The sequence below is a fragment of the Acinonyx jubatus genome, chromosome A2, assembly GCF_027475565.1.
Source record: "Acinonyx jubatus isolate Ajub_Pintada_27869175 chromosome A2, VMU_Ajub_asm_v1.0, whole genome shotgun sequence".
Classification (NCBI taxonomy): domain Eukaryota; kingdom Metazoa; phylum Chordata; class Mammalia; order Carnivora; family Felidae; genus Acinonyx; species Acinonyx jubatus.
In genome coordinates, this window is record NC_069383.1 from 4,972,713 (window position 1) to 4,988,274 (window position 15,562).

Below are 15,562 nucleotides of genomic sequence, written 5' to 3' on the forward strand. Positions count from 1 at the left end.
GAACCTGGAGCAGGTATCCCAAACACAGATTCCCCCAGTGGCCAGATGTCTAGAATAAACGATTGCATTGAGCCCAGGGGAGCCAATGTATACCCTGTGTAAAGGGGGCAGCAACTAGTCAGCTATCTCAGCACATAACCGGACAAGAAACTAGCTATAATCTCAAGTCTCCCATTTTTGAAATCTTGGAAACTAAAAACTTCCTTAACATTGTCAGAGGCAAACAAACACATCTGCAGACCACTAGTTTGCAACCTCTAACTCAAGGCATATTTATTTCCCGTTCACAGGATCTTTTACCCCTTTTGGTTCAAGCTGAATTTCCAATCATATAGCCCAGGCTAAGCTGCCATGAGAATGTCTTTACCCTGGGGTAAAGCCACCCACCCTCCTCCCCAAAGGAAGTAAAGAGGTTGCCTGCTGTTTTCTTCTAGTCCAGGAAATGCAGTACCAACTGAGAAATAAAATTGTGCCAACACATGTTAGTAGAGAATTAGAAAAATCCTCCTGTAAGGAATTATCCATGAAGTGTTTAGGGAAAACAGTAACTCCACTTATAAAGCTAATGAATTTCCCAAATCTATTCCAAAAGAATTTGCTAGCAAGGGATACAACAGAAGAGATAATTAAGGCAGAATGTTTCTAATTTTCATATTTGAAGAGAAGAGAAATGGCAGGATTTAGCTTTTTTATGAAATCAGAAGTTAAAAAGCGATGTGAAGCCTTGTATCAAAACACTCATGTTAAGAAACATTTTTGAGCCCTTTGTTAAATGAGTGAAAATATACCCCAAAGTAGCAAGATGATTTTTTTAGTATTGCACTTTGACTTTAAAAAGCTCCATTTTTACTTATTAATGTAATATAATAGGTATAATGGCTAACTTCCAGCATGCAATTTTTGTGTGAGGATATGCAGTTCAAGCTTATGTTCTGAAAGTTGACTTTCCGTTATTAACAATCTTGTGGTTTATTAATTGCAGAAAAACATTTGTGGTTTGATTGTCTTTTTAGTGACTATTAATTAACATTAAAAGGATAACAACAACAACAAAAAAAAACCCCACACCTTTCAGTGGGAAGTGACAACAAAACTTTGGAAATAAGGGAAGATAACTTTTTTTTTATATCCCCAAAAAGGGCTAGAATCTTTTAACCCTGTTAGGTTGCCAACTGGTCAAAATAGAGAACTATGCCCTTTGGAAAATTAGCTAGGAGTGAGGAATTAGATATAACAAAACCTATCAACGGTCTTTTGTTGTTTTGTTCAATTTAAATTTATATCAAAAAGTTGGACATCTATCCCAAAGTTTTGTTGATAATACTATATTACAGAGTAAAAACTATGGTGCTTCCAACAATTATAATCCTACAGCTAATTAACGAGTAAGTTCATATCTATGTTGAATTTAGAGAACAGTTTACTTTTTCATTTTATCCAGTTTTTTCTTGATGACCGTGTTACTCGTAAATGTAAAAAAATTACATCTCTACACTCTATACATAGACGATCTAGTATATTGTTTTCTTCTCCAAGTGGTAGCTAAAACGCATTTAAAGGCTAGACTTTAAAAGAAAATAAACGTATTTTACTGATGAAATATGCCTTTGGTAAAGTAATAAAAATGAGTACAACGTTTTCCATTTAGACATATGCAAATGTTTAAGCACAATGCTTGCATGTATTTAAGAAATACGGCGTTTGTTTAAAGAAATATTTGAACGAAAAGGCAATGTTTTTATTTGTTCCATTCCATTGTAATGCTGCAAGGACACACTTCACATAATTACTATGGCAATAATTTAAATTTTGCGTGCCAATTTTAGGGCTTTCAATCTACATTTTACCCTTCGGTTTTATACAATCTGGGAGTAGAGGAGGGGAGTTGGGTCATTGTTACCTAAAACAATGCATCACCTAGTTCTGGGGGGAAATTAGCATAATTTGAATGGCCAAGTAGTAAAAATTAAACAAAGCATTACATTTACTGTCCATTCAATGCAAAAGTTTTAAGCACATTTGCATCGAGAAATAATGGAGAACAGGATCGATACATTAACATAAGTATTGCTAATTAGAGAGTGTGCATCAACATCCATTTTGAAGACCTTAAAAAGGCGGATACAGCTCTATTAAGGATCCATATTGAAGAGAAATGGACGTATGGCCTAAGCAGAAGTGCAAGGGCATAAATCCCCCATGATGATGTTGGAGCAGATTTATAATCCCCGGGACTTGTATAGTGCTGACTTCTAATTGAGGCTTTTATTTCATTTCATTCGCCTGGAAACAATTCGAGAACTACGTGTCGGAGCTCAAGCAGGGAGAAGCGTCTGAGTGACGACAAGGGCCGGCCGGCAGAGCCTCCCCCTCCACCCGCTACACCAGAGACACAAAGCGCCGCCCCGCCGCCCGGGGCCCGCGAGCCGCCTGCTCTCCCGCGGGGGCAGGTGACTGGGACGCACCGGCGCGGCGGGCCGCCCGGCTCTGCTCCGCGCACCTCGCCGCCGCGGGGCCGGGCCTCGGCCCCGACCGCCCCGTGCTGCGACCCGCGGGATCCCTCCGCCGCCCGCGGCTCCTTCCGCGCCAAGTAGTGCGCCGGCAGCCGGCTTCCGCGAACGCGGGGACTGGGCCACCGTTCCCCATGAACGAGCGGCGCCGTGGGGAGTTCGCAACTTTGCAGGGCTGCTCGGGAGGGCCCTGTTTTCAACTGCGGAGCCGCGGTGGGCCCGACTGTCTCAGGGAGAGCCCGTGCGGACGAGCGCCTGGGAGCAGAGGGAAAACGAGCGGCCGCCGCAGGGCCGGGGAGGCAGGTGTCCCGGCGCCCGCCCCGCCCCCACCGCCGGCAGGAAGAGGAAGCAGCCGTGCCGGCCCGCGGGCCACCCGCTGGGCCGCGCAGGGCGGGGGCGCCCTGGCTCGGGGAGGCGCGTGACCTAGTTCGCCCCAAAGTGGATTTGACAGGTTGTCAGCCAGGCTCCCCGCCCCCACCGCCTTCCTGGTCCCTCTCCCCAGGCGGCGGCCAGGACGGCCGCCCGCGCTCCCCGGCTCAGCCTCCTATTGGCCCTTTTGCAGCCTGGCGCCCCGCCCCCGGTCCAGCTCGTACTCCCATTGGCCTCGAGCCTCCCGGCGCCCCGCCCTTACCTCTGACTCCCCTCCCATTGGCCTCGAGCCTCCCGGCGCCCCGCCCCTGCCTTTGACTCCCCTCCCCCATTGGCCTCGAGCTGCCTGGCGCCCCGCCCCGTCCCGACTCGCCCTCCCATTGGCCTCCGGCCCGGTGCCCACCCTCTCCGCGGCCCCTCCTGAGCAGCTCCGCCCGGCTGGCGGCTCAGCGCGAGGTCTCTGCCGGGTCCTTCGTGGCCGGCGTCCTCCCGAGTTCTGTTCCGGTCCCTCGCCACTTCGCTGCCAGCGTTCCCCGTCTCCCCTCCGCGTCGCCCGCCGCCCCGGGAGCCGAGCTCCGCGGCGCGCTCGCTGCCCTCCTGCGCCTGCCCCCAGCGCTCGGCGCCCTGCGCTGCCCGCACGCTCTCCTCCTGCCCCTTTCCTCCTTTTTGCGTCACTCGCTTTTCCTTTCTCCCCGAGTAGGAGGCCGAAAACGCCTTCCCGGGTTTCCTCCCGGGGCCCATCTGTCGGGTCGTCCGCGCGCATCCCTCTCCCCGCCCCACGCCTCCATTCCGCCCGCCCCCGGACTCGGCCGCGGGGACCCACCTCCCCGCGCTGCTGGGCGGAGGGCTGGCGCAAACGCGGTAAATATCAGCACGAAGATGGTTATTGCTCTGAGTTTGTGAAACGGAAAATGAGCTGGAACCCCCAGATCGACCCAGACCCAGGCTCGAGATTGAGTTCTTATAAAGGGCAGAGTGAGGCTGCAGCGACAAGAGTTGGTTGGCCCGACAGCGTAATTGGTTTTTCCGGGCGGGGAGGGCTACATCGATCGTTCATGCAGTGGTCTTCTGACAGTTTAAATTCTGGGTTTCCTCCAAAATTTGTGCAAGTTTTGTAAATGGCCGCTTTTGATTGTAAGGATAAATTGATAATGCTGAGATTTGGAGCTAATCGCCACGCAAGTCTTTCGGCTTCAAACCCTTGATTATTCAAACGAGGAACCTCCAGTAGCTTTCCCGAGGTCATTCAATTGGGAGATTTCAAACTCAACCTGGGGTCAAACCCCAGAGGTCCACTGGGCGAATCCACCATGGCCCATTAATATATGCAGAAGAATGGCGGCAGACTGGTATTTCCAGCTGCATTGGCACCTTACAAAGCCCCCATCATGCCTTCCGAGGCCTTGCCTCATAGGATCCTGGCCTCCTCTCCAGTGTCAGCTCATCACACTCCAGGCACACTGACCACCTTTTCGGCCAAGCACTTTTTGCCACAGGGCCTTTGCACTTGTTTCCTGACCTGTCTGATCAGCTTTTCTTCAGATTTCTATGGCTTAGCTCATGTGTCACCTTGGGCAGGCATTTCTGACAGTATCTAAAGTAGGACTCCTCCTGCCTGACCAAGTGCGTTTTATCATATCACCCTATTAATTCCTTCAGAGCAGGAGCACAGTTTGAACTCATCTTGTTTGTTTACTTGTTTCGGTCTGTTTCCCTTCATCTCCCCTCCCCCATTAAGATGTGAGCACACCTTCCGGGGCAGAAGGTATTCATCCATAAATCCTTGATGAATAAATGAATGGTATGTTTTCTGTGATCCAATGGGCTAACCGAACCATCCGTGTCTGATTCTGCCAAAATAGCTATTCCGTTTGTAAATGTTTTGTTAATTTGTGTGCTTTATTTCTGGCTATTGTTTCACAAGAAGACTGAGTTGCCCCAAGGCCACCTTTTTGCCCACCTCTTTTCCAGCGGTTCAAACAAGTCCTCCCTGCCTTGTCCTCACCCTGACCCCAGGTAGGCAGGAACTTGGCAGGCAACGCCTTCTTCCTTCAGGGCAGTCTCAGAGGCTCTTTGCTTGATGGAAGGGTGGGGTGGGGGAAGGGAAAGGTTTCTGGTTCTGTGTTAACCTTTATGCTCAGCTCGGGCCCTGTCATCTTTCTGTCTTAGGCTGGAAAGCCAAAAGAAGGAAGCGTCTTCTGGTTTCCCCTTCCTCCTCTTCAAACACTTCTGGGGTCAGCGCAGCAGCTAGAACTCTGATTTTTCTCAAGAATCTTTGCACCGGGGCGCATTCTCTACTTGCTGAGGCCAGGAGAACCCTGGGTCAGTTGGTGGAAAGTTGAAATCTAATCCTCACCTCCCCAAACAGGCAGTGTGAGCCTGGCAAAGTCTAGTAACTCTGAGTCTCAATGACCTCATCTGTCTTTGGCTATGTTGATTGTTCATTGTTAGGGACCTAGACGTTTCATGGATTTTTAGCTGCTAAAAACTATTGGCCCAAACAAGAATCCTGTGGCTTTTCCCCCTTGGGGCCACAGAGAGGCTGCCAGGAGCAATAAAGACAGTGCTTCCTGATTTATATCCGGTAGGAGAGAGTACACCTACATCTCTGATCCAGGCCAGATTCCACCAGTTCACCCTGGTTGGATCTTTTGGGCCTGGGCCCGGGCCCGGCCCTAGACCAGGGACTGTCATCTGGAGCACAGAAAATGTTGATCAGATTAAGCCAATCAGGAGTCCATTCTCAGAGCAGGGGTAGTGTCCGCTCCTGATAAGTGTGTGTGGAAGCCAAACCTAAATACTTCCAGGCAGGCAGGAGAGGGAGCTGAGCAGGTATTTCCCAGTGCTCCTGTAGGTCATCAGCACAGGGCATGGCAGACGGGGACAGCTAGTAATCATCGGCCAGCTCTGTCGTCAGCAAAGAGAACACAGCATGGGAGAATTAGCCCGGCACCGAAGGGCATCCATCTCACACCCACTAACTGTGCAATATCGGACAAATTATGAAAATCCTACCATTTTCAAAGGAGAAGAGGACTCACAGGTCATAGGGTTCGAGTCTTCGTTGGACAGACTTGGAAATCGACGCCCACAGAGACCGGTCTGTGTCTCAGTTTCTTCTTCGTGAAGATGATGCTAGTCCCGTCTACAGTCACGGTCATCATGTGGATCAAATGAGGCAATGTTTTTAGAAAAGGTTTGAGAAAGTAACAAAAAATGCTATTCTTCTGCAAGGCATTTTGCTTTAATTATTATGAATGCAGTAATAAAGCCTTACTAAAAAGAGAAAGGTCTCTAGGATAAGCTTCACTGACTCCCGGAAATGAAGAATAACACTTGGGAAAGAGGAAAGTGGGGCGGGGGTGCTTGCACCCGCTTGTTTGGTAGTTGGGAAGGTGTCGGGCTGCAGTTCAGGTGTGGCCTGAGCTGTGCCCATTAGGGAGTGGTGTGGGGAGCGGCTCTTAGGTGGAGGGTGTGGTAGCTGGTTATAAATTAAAGTTCTCCTTCCTTGAGTGACTTTTGAGAAGAGGAGAGTCCCTTCGCTTGGGAGGACAAATCTAGTGCAAGGAAGAGGCAATCCATCTCCGAGTAATCTTGTGTTTATGACCTACCATCCTGTTAGTTCAGGTCCCCTGCAAAGTAGATGCCAAAGACAGGATTGTCATGCAAGAGATTTATAGGAGGAAGAAAGGGGAGAGAGTTGGAGTAGGCAGGGAGATCTGGCCCCTGGGCAGGGAGACAGAGGGGGCTGGGTGGGTAGGAAGTTCTCAGCAGTGTAGCTCAGAGATGGTTTTGGCCGGGCTGACCAGAGTGCTGGAGCCCACCTTCCCTTCCCAAGATTGCGGTGCTGGATTCCAAGACCAGTGACTGAGGGGCTCCGCCAGTTACCCTCCCTGCAGCAGGAGATGAGTGGGGTATTTTTACAGTCCCATACTAGCCAAGATTGCCTGCTTGAGATTCCTCGCCTGTTGACCAAGCGGAAATCTTGTTTCTGGGTAGTTCTCTTCTTTTCTTTACTTTTTTTTTTTTTTTTAAGACATTTTAAAGTAATGTCTATACCCAATGGTTCAGTTGGAACTCACAACCCCATGATCAAGGGTCACATGCGCCAGGACTGAGCCAGCCAGGCACCCCTGGGTAACTCTTAATACTGGGTTGGTGTTTAATATAAATGTTCATATTGCAATAGGAAATCCAACTGTACCCCCACTATGACTTGAAACAAATAATTTACTTCCAGGACTCTCCACAGTCTACTATGCAGAATGAGAGAAATGTCTAACTAGCAGCATTTGCAGAAACCCATTGTTGGGGTGAGTCCAAAATACGAGTTTGTGAGGGTTCAGTAGACAAAAGAAGAGGGGAAAGTTCGTGAAAGTAAAACGCTGAAGAGATCCGTGAAAAGATCTCACTCTTCCACAGAGTGAAAAAAAAAATGGAAGAAATTTAATTTATGAAAAGGTAATACAGATTTGGGGCACAAAATGGGGAATTATTTTCGTGAACCGGCCAGGTAAAATGAACGCGTCCAAGAGGTAAAAGGAGGAGGCAATATAGGCACTCCAAGGACCCACAGACAGGAAGTGGGGCTCAAGATGGCGGCCGGCCATTTCCGGTGTTTCCTTCCGTTCTGCGCGGACGGCGCATGCGCGAGACTGGTGGCAGCCTCGCGTGCTGACCTGTGCGGCGGGCGGCTCGGGCCTCGAGGAGGGAGAGGGCCCCGGGCTGCGGAGCCTGAGGCCTGCGGGCGGCTATGTGAAAGCTTGGCCTGACTCCACACAAACTCCTGCAGGAGCAGCCTCGCCCCGGACACGCGGGCTTCCGTGGCCTGTTCGTGGAACCGTGGGAGTTGACCCGGGCCACAGTCACCGGGGGGCGCGTTTGAGGAAATGGCGAGAGGCGTGTGGAAGAAGCTGCAGGAACACTTTGCCCCAGGCGTCCCCACCCAAGCTCGGTCCGGAGGGTCGCCGGTAAATGAAACTGTCCTGATTTCCTCCTCAAGAAGAGGAGGAGGAAGAGGAGGAGGAAGAATACGTGGAATAAAAGGCAACGAAGATTAATCACTCACTGTAATGAGAACCAAGAGACGTCGATGGAAAAGTAGAAACCACCCACATAGAAATAAAGAAGTGGGTGAGGGGGTACATGAAATTAACCATAGAAAAAACCAGCACACAGAAAATAAAGGGGCAGCAAAGCGGTTATACCAAGTGAGTTTGTCATATAACAGAAAATGAAGTACATTGTAATAAAAAGGAAAAGAATATTTTCTCAGACTGTGTTTATTACATTAGCATTTCCATATTGTAAATCGTTAACGATATTCTCATTTGTAGGATCTGTCACGTCATAGGGCAACATAACAAATGTGTGCAAAAACAGAAAAGCTTGTGAGGAGAGCGTAAGCACACCAATCTCCATGGATGTTACCTTTATGCTGTGATGGTGGACATCTGAATCAGGACTTTAAATTTCCATAAAGAACTCCTACAACTCAATAGCGCCCGGAAAAATTGGATTAAAAAGTGAGCAGGCCTGAATAGACATTTTTCCGATAAGTACATACAAAGGTCTGCAATATCACTAAGCATCAGGGGGATGCAAATCGAAACCATAATGATGAGGGGCCTGGTGGCTCAGTTGGTTAAACCTCTGACTTCAGTTCAGGTCATGATCTCACAGTTCGTGAGTTCGAGCCCCGCGTCGGGCTCTGCACCGACAGCTCAGAGCCTGGAGCCGGCTTCGGATTCTATGTCTCCTTCTCTCTCTGCCCCTCCCCTGCTCATGCTCTCTCTGTGTCTCAAAAATAAATAAAAACATTGAAAAAAAAAAACCACAATGAGATATCACCTCACAGCTGTTAGAATGGCTATGATCAGAGAGACAATAACAAGTGCTGACGAGGATGCGGAGGAAAGGAAAGCTTTGTGCATCGTTGGTGGGAATGTAAGCTGGTGCAACCACTCCGGACAGAATGAAGATTTCTCAAAAAATTAAAAATGGAACTACCGTGTGGTTCAGCAATACCACTTCTGAGCATACACCAGAAGGAAATCAAGTCACCCTCTCAAAAAGCTACCTACACCCCCATGTTCATTGCCGCATTATTTACAGTGACTGAGGTATAAAAACAACCTAAGTCCATTGATGGATGAATGGATAAAGAATATGTAATATGTATAGTCTTAAAAAGTAATAAAAATATATAGAATGGGATATTATTCAGCCATAAAAAAGGAAATTCTACCATTTCCAGCAATTTGATGTACCCTGAGAGCCTTATGCTAAATGAAGTAAGTCAGACAGGAAGACAAATACCGCGTGATCTCACTTATATGTGGATTCTAAAAAACAAAAAACAGGGGCGCCTGGGTGGCTCAGTCAGTTAGGCGTCTCGATTTCAGCTCAAGTCATGATCTGATGGTTCTTGGGATCGAACCTGGCTTCAGGGTCCACGCTGACAATACTGAGCCTGCTTGGGATCCTCTCCCTCCCTCTCTCTCTCTCTGCCCCTCCCTTGTTTGCACACACGCATGTGTGTGCCCTCTGTCTCAAAATAAATAAATAAACCAAAACCAAAACAAACATGAACTCATAGATACAGAGAACAGACTGGTGGTTGCCAGAGGCAGGGGATGGAGGGATGAGTGAAGGGGGTCGAAGGTTACAAATTTTCAGTTAGAAATACATCCTGGGGGTGTGGTGTACAGCATGTCCAGTTAGTAATACTATAAAATACTGTCGTGTTTTTGAAAGTTGCTGAGAGAGTAGATCTTAAAAGTTCTAGTCATAAGAAAAAACTTGTCACTGTGAGGTGATGCGTGTTAACTAAACTTATTGCAGTAAGCATTTCTATCATACATAGATAGCTAGATATAGACTTGTAATTTTGTGTTGTGTACCTAAATGTTATATGTCAACTACATGTTATATGTCAACTACAATGTTATATGTCAACTACATCTGCATTAACAACAACAAAAAACCTTTAAATTTCAGTAATAACTGGGTATATTTTGAAATGTTTCTATTTAGAAAAGGCATGTGTAGATTCTTCTCAAATTAAAATCTGATGTAAAAAAAAAAAAACATCACAAGCTCAGACAGTTGAGCGTCCCACTCTTGATCTCAGCTCAGATCTTAATCTGAGGGTCGTGAGTTCAAGCCCCGCATTGGGCTCCGCGCTAAGCATGAAGCCTACTTACAACAAACAAACAAATCACAAGCAATTTTGGAAACGATTTTGAAACAATATTGCAATAGATTATTATACCTTCTGTAACCAAATCCATTAGTAAAACTGAAATAAGTGTTTAGTCAAAACACATGCAGGAATGAAGTGTGACGCTTGTAATATTTCGCATCTACGCAGAGAAGACTGAGATTGGCGGGACAGATCACATCTCTTCTGGAGGGGAAAACTTGTCCAGAGCTTAATTGCCTCCCAAGGGGGTAAGTTCCAGGAAGCAGCCAGACTGGGGGCCTCGGGAATGCTGAGGTTCTGAAGTCTGGGCACAGAAGTCAGAACACGCAGGTGTTAAGATGTTTAAAAAGATTAATGATGATCTGGATATGAAAACGTGTTTCACTGTGAGTTCCGTACAGTATAGAAGGGCTATCTTCCCTAAACTCACTGGGATCTACTTTTCCTTTCTTGTTTTGATGTTTATTTATTTATTTTGAGAGGAAGAGAGAGTGAGCAAGCCAGGGAGGAGCAGAGAGAGTGAGAGAAAGAATCCTAAGCAGGCTCCACACTCAGCACGGAGCCTGACTTGGGGCTCGATTTCACGACCACGAGACCACGAAGTGAGCCAATATCAAGAGCTGGACACCCAATCGACTGAGCCGCCCAGGCACCCCGGGGTCATTTTTCCTCTCTGATGCCTTCAGTGAGTTCAAAGAAAACTTGTAGAGAGCCATTTTTTAAAACAACTTGGGTCATGAATAAAACCGCATCTTGAATTTGTGCTGCCTTAGAGAAAGATTACCGTTGTTTTGCCGATCAGCATCTAGCCTGTCTTACTTAGCTCTGTAATAACCGACGTCACGCTCCCTCAGTGATGCGAGCAGGACAGTGTCTGAATTCCTTACGCAGTCTGCATCTGTACAGTTTGAATTTTCAAGCCCTGAACTCTATGTACAGACCTCATGATCTCTAGAGGTCATGATCTCATGGTTTGTGGGATCGAGCCCCACGCCGGGCTCTGCGCTGAGTGCAGAACCTGCTGGGGTTCTCTCTCTCCCTCTCTCTCAAAATAAATAAATAAACTTTAAAAAAAGAAAAGAACCCCTGGGAGGTGAGCCCCTCAGACATCTTGCCAGTATTTCCCTCATTCCCACCAAGCCTCTTCTTGTCCCTCCCCATTTAGGAAGGGATCTTTAGTGTGTGTGGAGTGGGGGGGAGAAGAGGGTTGATGTTGTGGGAGAAAAGTTAGCTCAGCTACTCTTGGAACCGCAGAGATTCTAAGATATGTGTCTACTGCAGGTTTCGGCATTTTAGTGCTACAGGGACACCTTGCCCCAGAGTAGTTACCTTAACGAGGTAACTGCTATTGAGGGGGAGTTTTCTTTCTTTTTTTTTTATTCTTTTATTTTTATTTTTATTAAAAAAATTTTTTTTAATGTTTATTTATTTTTGAGACAGAGAGAGACAGAGCATGAACAGGGGAGGGGCAGAGAGAGAGGGAGACACAGAATCTGAAACGGGTTCCAGGCTCTGAGCTGTCAGCACAGAGCCCGACGCGGGGCTCAAACTCACGCACCATGAGATCATGACCTGAGCTGAAGTCGGACGCCTAACCGATTGAGCCACCCAGGTGCCCATCTTTTTTTTTTTTTTAATGTTTATTTATTTTGGAGAGAGAGAGAGACAGACCGCGAGCGGGGGAGGGGCAGAGAGAGAGGGAGACCCAGAATCCGAAGCTGTCAGCACAGAGCCCGATGCGGGGCTCGAACTCACGGACTGTGAGATCATGCCATGAGCCAACTGAGCCACCCAGGAGTTTTCAGTACGTCTCGGCAGGAAGTAGCCTAGCAGTTAGCACTTAATGTCACTCACAGCCCTCCTGTTCCCGGGGAAGCATCACCAACAGTAGGTCCTGGTTCCAGAAGGGCTCCAGCAGAGATGGGAGTGGCCTGGGGTGGGAATATTAACATCAGTCCAGCTGACAGCATCCCAGCAAATCTTCTCAAAACTAGTTTTGCTTATTTACGAATGAAACTGTTGGGTCCCTGAGCCTTCATATCCTCTTTTCTTCCCATTCAGATGTCCCCAGTTTGGGGGTTCTTTTTCTTTTTTATCTTAGCTTTCTCTCTCTCTCTCTCTCTCTCTCTCTCTCTCTCGGCCTCTGCACTAAAGGGACCTGACACATGTAGGCCTAGAAAGTAGAGCTCCTGTCATAAGGAGGTCTCTTCAGATGGGACTCTTGGGGAAAGGTTCACACAGACAAAGGATGGAAACAAACTACTGATGATGCTTTCTTGTTTTCATCTTCTTTTCATAGTTTGGAATCAATGACTCCCCCACCCCCCTTTGGGACTCCAATATTTCCGTGGGTCCCAATCTTGGGTCTGGTGCCCAAACAGATGGAACCCGTCCCATGGCTCAGCCCCAGCCTCTATCCCCTGAGCCAGACACTTCTCTCTCTCATTCCCCGGGACTCCGAAGTTCTCATTTTCTTCCCTATGTTCTCCGGATCTTGTTTCTTTGCTCTCCGTTGGCCAGATCATCTCAGAGCCCCATTAAATAGCGTCGCTAAGCTGGAAGGGATTGGGGACAGAACAGTGAAGTCCACCAGCAGCGAGGTCCATAAAGCATGTGCTGTAGGAAGTGTCGTTTCTGAAACCCAGCTGCTCCTGGAATTTAGGAGAAGCACATCTTGGAAGAGAAACACGTGGCCCACTCTGTGGGCCTTTGGAGAACTTAAGACCTTCCATCCTGTAACCTTGGAAGCAGGATCTGGACCCGGTAAAACTGAGGTCAAGTGCTGGTGAACTTCTCCACAGTCAGCAGGAGAAAAGAAACAACTACTGTCTGAGTCATATATTTTAACACTTCAACAGAACGCTTGATGATATTAAGAGGTTACGCTAAGCATAGTCAAGCTAGGGCTAATTGGGATTATTGCCTAATTCGGTGCTCCCCAAACTTTAATATGTACCCCATCACTTGGGGATCATGTTAAGGTGCAGATTCTGTCATAGTAGGTCTGGGGGGTAGGGCTGAGGTCCCACATCCGTGAATTGGTGACACGCTTCTGAGTGGTGATGCCATCGCTGGTTCAGGGGTCACGCTTTGAGTAGCAAGAGCCTAGAAGGCAGGCTGGAGGGAAGGAGATGTCCTCAACGGAAGCTACGAGAAACTCTGTCCGCAAGCACTTTGGGCTTGTAGTGAACTCCTCGTGCTGGCCCTCTTCCTGAGCCCAGTCTGCTATCTGCCCACACTGGTCACCTTCACTGTCACACGACATTCGCCTCCCTTCCGGGGCTGCTAATGCTTTTTCGAGTACGAGAAGGGGAGAGCTACTTTGGCTCCCTCAAGGAGATTGATCTGAGGGTCACTTGGCAGTTCACAGCATTGAAGAGCCTCCCAGCCAGTCTTGGGATAGACGGGAATAGATAGATGTGATTCGGAGGCCTCAGCTCACAAGCTCCAGGACCCTCTGTCACATCCCATAAGATGCCCGAATTCTCTTTTCCTCAACTTCCAAGTCTGGAGCAGGCGTTTTTGCCTTCAAAGTTCTCAGTGTATGCTAGTTGAATTTGTCTGCCATACCTTTCTTTGTCCCTTGTAAGGGTATCCTTGATTTTTTTTTTTTTTTTTTAACTGGGGCACCTGGGTGGCTCAGTCGGTTAAGCATCCAGCTTTGGCTCAGGTCATGGTCTTGAGGTTCATGCATTCATGCCCCACATCAGGCTCTCTGCTGTCAACCTGGAGCCTGATTCAGATCCTCTGTCTCCCTCTCTCTCTGCCCCTCCCCTGCTCGCATGCTCTATCTCAAAAATAAACATTAAAAAAAATAAACTTTTTATTTATTTGGAAAGAGAGAGAGTGCACGTGGGTGAGGGGCAGAGAGGGAGGGAGAGAGTCCCAAGCGGGCTCTGTCTGCACCATCAGCGTGGAGCCTGATGCAGGGCTCGAACTCACAAACCATGAGATCATGACCCAAGCCTAAGTCAGAACGCTTAACTGACTGAGCCACCCAGACGCCCATCCTTGATAGTTTTAAGTTGCATTTACATATATATAATTGTGTGTGTGTGTGTGTCCAGGGGCAAAGGAGCCGGTAATGTTGTAATATGATTTCTCCCCAAACTATCAAAAAATCCATTGTATACCAAACTTGGGTCTTTTAAAATACATGGTCTTACATTGTTTGGACTACACAAGTCTTGGATATATAACTGAAATGTTCTCTATGAGCAGGAGCCATTTTTAAAATTTATGTTAATAAAATAAGACTTTTTGTCTAATTTTAAGAACACACTGTAGGAGCACCTGAAGGGGCTCAGTCGGTTAAGCGTCCGATTTCAGCTCAGGTCATGGTCTCACAGTCCGTGGATTCGAGCCCCGCGTCGGGCTCTGGGCTGACAGCTCAGAGCCTGGAGCCTGCTTCGAATTCTGTGTCTCCCTCTCCCCCCTCCCCCTCCCCCTCCCATGCTTGCTCTCTCTCTCTCTCAAAAATAAACATTGAAGAAAAACACATTGTAAATTTTCAAAAGGTCTTTTCAGACATACTTTCTTTGTAATCATAGGGGTTCTATCTCTGAAAACATCACAGTAGAGGGATGTATGACTGAGGCAACAAAACAGCAAACAAGAGAATGGAACTTCCTCTTCTATTTACTGCATAACTCTGGCCAATGACTTTTTTCTGAAGTTCAGTTGTGTCTCCTGCAGCTGAGAGATAATCAAGCTCCTTTCTCATGAGTTTGTTTTGATGATTAAATAAAATGTATACAAAGTGTGTTCGAACTGCTTTAAAAAATTTGCTATTTCTATCATCATCCCTGTTACGGGATTTGAGGCTGTGAGAACAACATGGAACTTGACAAGGGCCGGGGAGAAATATGAAAGCACTTAGTTACATTCACTAAAATATAGCGACGGAGACAAAACAAGGGAAGACACATCGAGGATGTTTTGTGTATCTTAAATGAGAAATAACAAGGATAGTTCTGTCCATGTCCATGTTCCATTTCGTGCGCTCACAGCTTTTCAGGATTTCACTTCTTCTAAGTCTTAAGGAAAGTTTGCACATTTGTTTTGCTTCGTTGAGGCTAATATGCCCAGTAGAAGACATTTGTTTCTTGAGTTCTTGAGTCTGGATCTTTTTCCAGATGTTTCAAGCTCCGCCCCCCCCAATGATGGTAAGAGATTGCAGCTTCCCATGACCTACCCTTTGTCCCTAGGTTCTGCTTTTCTCCCAGAGGCAGAATAACTTGGATGGTTGAAGTAGAAAAGGCTTTGGGTGACGTGTGCTGCTCTGCTCCCAGCTCTGCTCAAACTCCCTCTTCAGCACCCAAGCGTATCCCACCCTAGTCCTAGCCCTCCTGGGAACATGCTGCCGGCAGGTGTTCCCCAGGTCTCCCCTCCTCACAGCCTCAGTGCAGTTCTGAGGGACGTGTTCCTTTGTTATCTGTGCCAAGAATTTATTTTACTTTATTTCTGCCTGCCGGTTCAT

General features: G+C 47.5%; 1 protein-coding gene across 2 annotated transcripts in view; it reads left to right on the forward strand.

The window, feature by feature from the left end:
- The window catches only part of XRCC2 (X-ray repair cross complementing 2), a 178,772-nt gene that overhangs the window by 153,626 nt on the left and 9,584 nt on the right, over positions 1 to 15,562 (forward strand). The window lies entirely within an intron of this gene.